At 39.1% G+C, this 8,223-nt stretch overlaps 1 non-coding gene across 1 annotated transcript; it reads right to left on the reverse strand.

The window, feature by feature from the left end:
- Positions 1-1,639: 1,639 nt before the first annotated feature.
- LOC116624497 lies at positions 1,640-1,742 on the reverse strand. The gene has a single exon (XR_004297905.1). It is a non-coding gene; the product is annotated as a U6 spliceosomal RNA (small nuclear RNA).
- Positions 1,743-8,223: the final 6,481 nt, after the last annotated feature.

Raw genomic sequence — 8,223 nt, forward strand, 5'->3', positions numbered from 1 at the left:
AGCTTGCAGAGCAAGTTGAGATCTCTGAGCTCCTAATACAAAAAGAAACACGGTGTGCTCTCCTCATAAGTGGGGAAAGACTCTTACTTCCTAACTATGCTAATCCATGAGTCCCTAGGCAATGCTTTGATTTTCAGAGAGGTCTTTGTGGAATAACTGTATCTGTACTTTCTACCAAATCCTTCTCCTCAGAGTTAGGTACACACCGGTGAATATTAGGCTAGAAATAATGTGATACTTAACACTGGGTTGTTCAACTTCCCTCTTCCCTACCTTCCCTATTAGACCCTGAGCTAGTATTTTAGGCCTTGTGTGCCTGATCTTCCTTTTTCCTTGTGATGAGATATTGTCTTGGAGGTTCTACAATTCCTTATATAAATTGTTCATGGCTGGACATGGCCCTCAGACCCTCCAGTGGAGCTCCTATATGTATGCATCCTTTGATAAGCAAAGCTAAGGTTCAAGCTGACATGGGAAATTGAGGTCCACACAGGTGAGAATGATTCGCCTAGAGTCTCACAGGACAAAAACACGATTTACTGTTATGAGTTCACTGCAGCACACAGCTTCTCAGGAACTCTTGGTCAACATCTCCTTAAAACAGAACCAATATCATTCAACACCAAATTATGTAAAGGTCACTTTGAAAATAGAATCAGTAAGAAAGAGATATTAGAAGAAAAGTTAATTCCTATTTCCTTAATTTTTACCTAATGCTTTTTTTCTTTTCTTTTCTTTTCTTTTAAAGATTTTATTTATTTATTTGACAGAGAGAGACACAGCAAGACAGGGAACACAAGCAGGGGGAGTGAGAGAGGGAGAAGCAGGCTTCCTGCGGAGCAGGGAGCCTGATGTGGGGCTCAATCCCAGGACCCTGAGATCACGACCTGAGCCGAAGGCAGACGCTTAACAACTGAGCCACCCAGGCACCCCCAATGATCTTCTTTAAGATCCCACTGTCCTAAATGGGATCTTGAAAAAGATCTATGCATTTAGTTGTCATCTCTCTTCAGGCTCCTCTTGTCTATGACAGTTTCTCAAACTTACTTTTTCATGATGTTGGAGTTCCTGAGAAGCACTGGTCACGTATTGTAGGATGCCCCTCTGCTGGGACTTGTCTCCATGTTTTTCTTCTATGGAGACTTGGGTTTTAGAGAGGAAGATCACAGAGGATCACATATCATTTTCATTATATCATATCAAGAGTACACAGCATCAACATTATTTATGACTGCTAATGTTAACCATGACTACTCACTCCCTAAATGAATGTTTGCAATTTTCCCCACTGTGAAGTTACTCTTTCCCCCCATTTCTATACTTTAATTTTGGAACAAAGTTTCTGTGGCACAGTCCACATGTCATGGGTGGAGAGTTATATTTCCCCTTCTTTAGGGCAGGAAATCTAAATCAATTATTTGGAATTCTGTATGGAAGATTTATCCCTTCTTCTTCCATTCATTAATTCATTAAATCATTTATTTATATTCATAGAATCATGGACATTTATTTTATACTTTGCATTATAATCCAATACTACTTTATTTTGTTGTTCTAATTATTCCTTTCAGCTTTGGCCACTGGAAACTCTTTCCATTAGCTCATGGGCTCTTTGACAAGAATGTGTTGTTGTTGTTGTTTCAATATGGAACACTTCATGAATTTGCATGTCATCCTTGCTCAGGGGGCATGCTAATCTTCTCTGTATCATTCTAATTTGAGTTTATGCTTCCAAAGCTAGCATTAATGTGTTTTTGCTTTTGTTTTCTTTCACCACTTCCTTATTTTTGGCACAGCAAGATTCTCCAGTCTCATCTTACACATTTCCTTCCCTAGTCCTGGAATCAGCGATTCTCCAAGGAATATTATTCAAAACCAAGATTTGGTCCTTAGGGTGTACACATTGTTGCTGGGGTGTTATTTCTTATGATGTGCACATTGTTGCTGGGGTGTTTTTCTTTTAGGCTTTCTCATCTGACAGAGCAAGAAATATATGTTTGTATACTAACCCACATATATACACATATCTACATATATATGTATATATAGATGGATAGATAATATGTAACCATCTGTAACAATATTAACCTAAATATGAGTTCTTACTGAGATTAGTTACTTTTAAATTTCTCTTGCCTCCCAATTTTTATTCTTTTCACATTTCCTGGTTTTATTCTGTCTTCCAATTATCTCCTTTAAATTAGACTCGCTCATCTAAATAACATTATGCTGGGAGCTTCTAAAGAGCCACCATCAACATACTAGTAGCTGCTAATTAGAACTCTGAAATAAATGAGGTAACTTAATAAAACCTAACTGAGAGATAGGAGTCTGACGGGCAGCCCCAACGTTTTTGTTTTTGGTTTTAAGATTTACTTACTTATTTTGGAGAGTGAGAGAGCAGAAGCAGGGGGAGGGGCAGAGGGAGAGAGAGAAAACCCTCAAGCAGACTCCCCGTTGAGTGCAGAGCCCAACTCGGGCTCAGTCCCAGGACCCTGAGATCGTGATCTGAGCTGAAACCAAGAGTCAGTCACTCAACCGACTGAGCCACCCAAGCACCCCACAGCCCCAATATTTAAGACACAAACCCAGAAGAGGTACAACCATTAGTGAGAGTTGTTATTGAAGATATCAGAATATGTTTGTTCATAGCCAATTAATCTTAATTCTCCCAACAAGTTTTATTTTTTTCAAGCCTCCATGTCTTTTCATGTGTTGTTTGCTCTGTCCAGAATTCTCTACACAAATTATTCCAGTTGGTAAATTTCTTTTTACGATTCTTTTTTTTAAAGATCTTATTTATTTGAAAAAGAGAGAGAAAGAGAAAGCATGAGTGGAGAGAGGCGCCTAGGGAGAGGGAGAAGCAGAATTCCCATTGAGCAGGGAGCCTGACACGGGGCTGGATCGCAGCACCCTAAGACAATGACCTGAGCCGAAGGTAGACACTTAACCGACAGAGCCACCCAAGCACTCCTTTTTTTTTTTTTTAATTGTTTTTCTTATGTTAATCACCATACATTACCTCGTTAGTTTTTTATGTAGTGTTCCATGATTCATTGTCTGTGCATAAAACCCAGGGCTCCATGAAGAATGTGCCCTCTTTAATACCCATCACCAGGCTAACCCATCCTCCCACCCCCCTCCCCTCTAGAACCCTCAGTTTGTTTTTCAGAGTCCATCCTCTCTCATGGTTCGTCTCCCCCTCCGATTCCCTCCCTTCATTCTTCCCCTCCTGCTATCTTCTTCTTCTTCTTTTTTTTTTTTCTTAACATATATTGCATTATTTGTTTCAGAGGTATAGATCTGTGATTCAACAGTCTTGCACAATTCACAGTGCTCACCACAGCACATAACCTCCAGTGTCTATCACCCAGTCACCACATCCCTCCCACCCCACCCCCCACTCCAGCAAACCTCAGTTTGTTTCCTGAGATTAAGAATTCCTCATATCAGTGAGATCATATGATACATGTTTTTCTCTGATTGACTTATTTCGCTCAGCATAACACCCTCCAGTTCCATCCACGTCGTTGCAAATGGCAAGATCTCATTCTTTAATGGCTGCTTAATATTCCATTCTTTATATATACCACATTTTCTTTGTCCATTCATCTGCCGATGGACATCTTGGCTCTTTCCACAGTATGGCTATTGTGGACATTGCTCCTATAAACATTGGTGTGCACGTACCCCTTCAGATCCCTACATTTGTACTTTTGGGGTAAATACCCAGTAGTGCGATTGCTGGATCGTATGGTAGCTGTAGTTTCAACTTTTTGAGGAACTTCCATACTGTTTTCCAGAGTGGTTGCACCAGCATGCATTCCCACCAACAGTGTAGGAGGGATCCCCTTTCTCTGCATCCCCACCAACATCTATCGTTTCCTGACTTGTTTATTTTAGCCTTAATGACTGGTGTGAGGTGGTAACTCATTGAGGTTTTGAGTTGGATTTCCCTAATGCCGAGTGATGTTGAGAACTTTTTCATGTGTCTGTTGGCCATTTGGATGTCTTCTTTGGAAAAATGTCTGTTCATGTCTTCTGCCCATTTCTTGATTGGATCATTTGTTCTTTGGTGTTGAGTTTGGTAAGTTCTTTATAGATTTTGGATACTAGCCCTTTATCTGATATGTCATTTGCAAATATCTCCTCCCATTCTGTTGGTTGTCTTTTGGTTTTGTTGACTGTTTCTTTTGCTGTGCAAAAGCTTTTTATCTTGATGAAGTCCCAAGAGTAGATTTTTACCCTTGCTTCCCTTCCCTTTGGCGATGTTTCTAGGAAGAAGTTGCTGCAGCTGAGGTCAAAGAGGTTGCTGCCTGTGTTCTCCTCCAGGATTTTGATGGGCTCCTATCTCACATATAGGTCTTTCAACGATTTGGAGTCTATTTTTGTGTGTGGTGTAAGGAAATGGTGCAGTTTCATTCCTCTGCATGTGGCTGTCCAATTTTCCCAACACCATTTGTTGAAGAGACTGTCTTTTTTCCATTGGACATTCTTCCCTGCTTTGTCAAAGATTAGTTGACCATAGAGTTGAGGGTCCATTTCTGGGTTCTCTATTCTGTTCCATTGATCTATGTGTCTGTTTTTATGCCAGTACCACACTGTCTTGATGATGACAGCTTTGTAATAGAGCTTGAAGTCCAGAATTGTGATGCCGCCAGCTTTGCTTTTCTTTTTCAACATTCTTCTGGCTATTCAGTGTCTTTTCTGGTTCCATACAAATTTTAGGATTATTTGTTCCATTTCTTTGAAAAAAGTGGATGGTGTTTTGATGGGGATTGCATTGAATGTGTAGATTGCTCTAGGTAGCATTGAAATCTTCACAATATTTGTTCTTCCAATCCATGAGCATGGAACGATTTTCCATTTCTTTGTCTTCCTCAATTTCTTTCATGAGTATTTTATACTTTTCTGAGTACAGATCCTTTGCCTCTTTGGTTAGATTTATTCCTAGGTATCTTATGGTTTTGGGTGCAATTGTAAATGGGATCAACTCCTTAATTTCTTTCTTCTGTCTTGTTGTTGGTGTATAGGAATGCCACTGATTTCTGTGCATTGATTTTATATCCTACCACTTTACTGAATTCCTATATGAGTACTAACAGTTTTGGGGTAGAGTCTTTTGGGTTTTCCACAAAAAGTATCATATCATCTGCAAAGAGTGAGAATTTGACTTCTTCTTTGCTTATTTGGATGCCTTTCATTTTTTTTTGTTGTCTGATTGCTGTGGCTAGGACTTCCAATAATATGTTGAATAGCAGTGGTGATAGTGGACATCCCTGCCACGTTCCTGACCTTAGGGGGAAAGCTCTCAATTTTCCCCCATTGAGAATGATATCCGCTGTAGGTTTTTCATAGATGGCTTTGATGATATTGAGGTATGTACTCTCTATCGCTATACTCTGAAGAGTTTTGAACAAGACAGGATGCTGTACTTTGTCAAATGCTTTTTCTGCATCTATTGAGAGGATCATATGATTCTTGTTCTTTCTTTTGTTAATGTATTGTATCACGTTGATTGATTTGCGGATGTTGAACCAACCTTGCAGCCCAGGGATAAATCCCACTTGGTCAAGGTGAATAATCCTTTTAATGTACTGTTGGATCCTATTGGCTAGTATTTTGGTGAGAATTTTTGCATCCATGTTCATCAGGGATATTGGTCTGGAATTCTCCTTTTTGATGGGACTTTGTCTGGTTTGGGGATCATGCTAATGGTGGCCTCATAAAACGAGTTTGCAAGTTTTCCTTCCATTTCTATTTTTTGGAACAATTTCAGAAGAATGGGTATTAATTCTTCTTTTAATGTTTGGTAGAATTCCCCTGGGAAGGCATAAGGCCCTGGGCTTTTGTTTTTTGGGAGATTTTTGATGACTGCTTCAATTTCCTTAGTGGTTATAGGTCTGTTCAGGTTTTCTATTTCTTCCTGGTTCAGTTTTGGTAGTTGATACATCTCTAGGAATGCATCCATTTCTTCCAGGTTATCTAATTTGCTGGCATAGAGTTGCTCATATATGTTCTTATAATTGCTTGTATTTCTTTGTTGTTGGTTGTGATCTCTCCTCTCTCATTCATGATTTTGTTGATTTGAGTCATTTCTCCTTTCTTTTGATAAGTCTGGCCAGGTGTTTATCAATCTTGTTAATTCTTTCAAAGAACCAGATCTTAATTTCGTTGATCTGTTCTACTGTTCTTTTGGTTTCTATTTCATTGATTTCTGCTCTGATCTTTATTATTTCTCTTCTCCTGCTGGGTTTAGGCTTTATTTGCTGTTCTTTCTCTAGCTCCTTTAGGTGTAGGGTTAGGTTGTGTACTTGAGACCTTTCTTGTTTCTTGAAAAAGGCTTGTATTGCTATATACTTGCCTCTTAGGACTGCCTTTGCTGCATCCCAAAGATTTTGAACAGTTGAGTTTTCATTTTTTCGGTTTCTATGAATTTTTTAAATTCTTCTTTAATTTCTTGGTTGACCCATTCATTCTTTAGTAGGATGCTATTTAGCCTCCATATATTTGAGTTCTTTCCAACTTTCCTCTTGTGATTGAGTTCTAGTTTCAAAGCATTGTGGTCTGAAAATAGGCAGGGAATGATCCTAATCTTTTGGTACCAGTTGAGACCTGATTTATGACCTAGGATGTGATCTATTCTGGAGAATGTTCCATGGGCACTAGAGGAGAATGTGTATTCCGTTGCTTTGGGATGGAATGTTCTGAATATGTCTGTTAAGACCGTTTGGTCCAGTGTGTCATTTAATTCTTTATTTCCTTGTTGATCTTTTGCTTAGATGATCTATCCATTTCAGTGCGGGGGGTGTTAAAGTCCCCCACTATTATTGTATTGTTGTCGATGTGTTTCTTTGCTTTTGTTATTAACTGCCTTATATAGTTGTCTGCTCCCATGTTACGGGCATAGATATTTACAATTGTTAGAGCTTCTTGTTGGATAGACACTTTAAGTAGGATATAGTGTCCTTCCTTATCTCTTATTACAGTGTTTGGTTTAAAATCTAATTTGTCTGATATAAGGATTGCCACCCCAGCTTTCTTTTGGTGTCCATTAGCATGGTGAATGGTTTTCACCCCCTCACTTTCAATTTGGGGTGTCTTCAGTCTAAAATGAGTCTCTTGCAGAACAGCATATGGATGGGTCTTGTTTTTAATCCAATCTGATAGCCTGTATCTTTTGATTGGGGCATTTAGCCCATTTACATTCAGGGTAATTATTGAAAGATAGGAATTTAGTGCCATTGTATTGCCTGTAAGGTGACTGTTACTGTATATTGTCTGTGTTCCTTTCTGTTCTATGTTGCTTTTAGGCTCTCTCTTTGCTTAGAGGACCCCTTTCAATATTTTTTGTAGGGCTGGTTTTGTGTTTGCAAATCCCTTTAGTTTTGTTTGTCCTGGATTCTTTTTATCTCTCCTTTTGTTTTCACTGACAGCCTAGCTGGATATAATATTCTTGGCTGCATATTTTTCTCATTTAGTGCTCTGAATATATCATGCCAGTCCTTTCTGTCCTGCCAGGTCTCTGTGGATAGGTCTGTTGCCAGTCTAATGTTGCTACCATTGTAGTTTAAATATCTCTTCTCCCGAGCTGCTTTCAGGATTTTTTCTTTGTCTCTGAGACTCATAAGTTTTACTATTAGATGTCGGGGTGTTTCCCTCCCCAAATTAGGGAAGTTCTCTGCTATAATTTGCTCCAAGATCCCCTCTGCCCCTCTCTCTCTCTTTCTTCTTCTTCTGGGATTCCAATTATTCTAATGTTGTTTCATCTTATGGTATCCTTATCTCTCGAATTCTGCCCTCGTGATCCAGTAGTTGTTTATCTCTCTTTTTCTCAGATTCTTTATTTTCCATCATTTGGTCTTCTATCTCACTGGTTCTCACTTCTGCCTCATTTATCCTAGCAGTTAGCACCCCCATTTTTGATTGCATCTTGTTAATAGACTTTCTGATTTTGACTTGGTTAGATTTTAGTTCTTTTATTTCTCCAGAAAGGGTTTCTCCTATATCTTCCATGCTCTTTTCAAGCTCAGCTAGTATCTTTAAAGTGATGAGTCTTAACTCTAGATCCAACATCGTACTAATGTCCGTACTGAGTAGGTCCCTGGCAGTCGCTACTACTTCTTGTTCTTTTTGTTGAGGTGATTTTTTCCATCTTGTCATTTTGTCCAGAGGAAAATAGATGAATGAGAGAACAAAATGCTAACAGGGTAACCACGTCTC

The sequence above is a fragment of the Phoca vitulina genome, unplaced genomic scaffold (assembly GCF_004348235.1).
Source record: "Phoca vitulina isolate PV1807 unplaced genomic scaffold, GSC_HSeal_1.0 scaffold67, whole genome shotgun sequence".
NCBI lineage: Eukaryota > Metazoa > Chordata > Mammalia > Carnivora > Phocidae > Phoca > Phoca vitulina.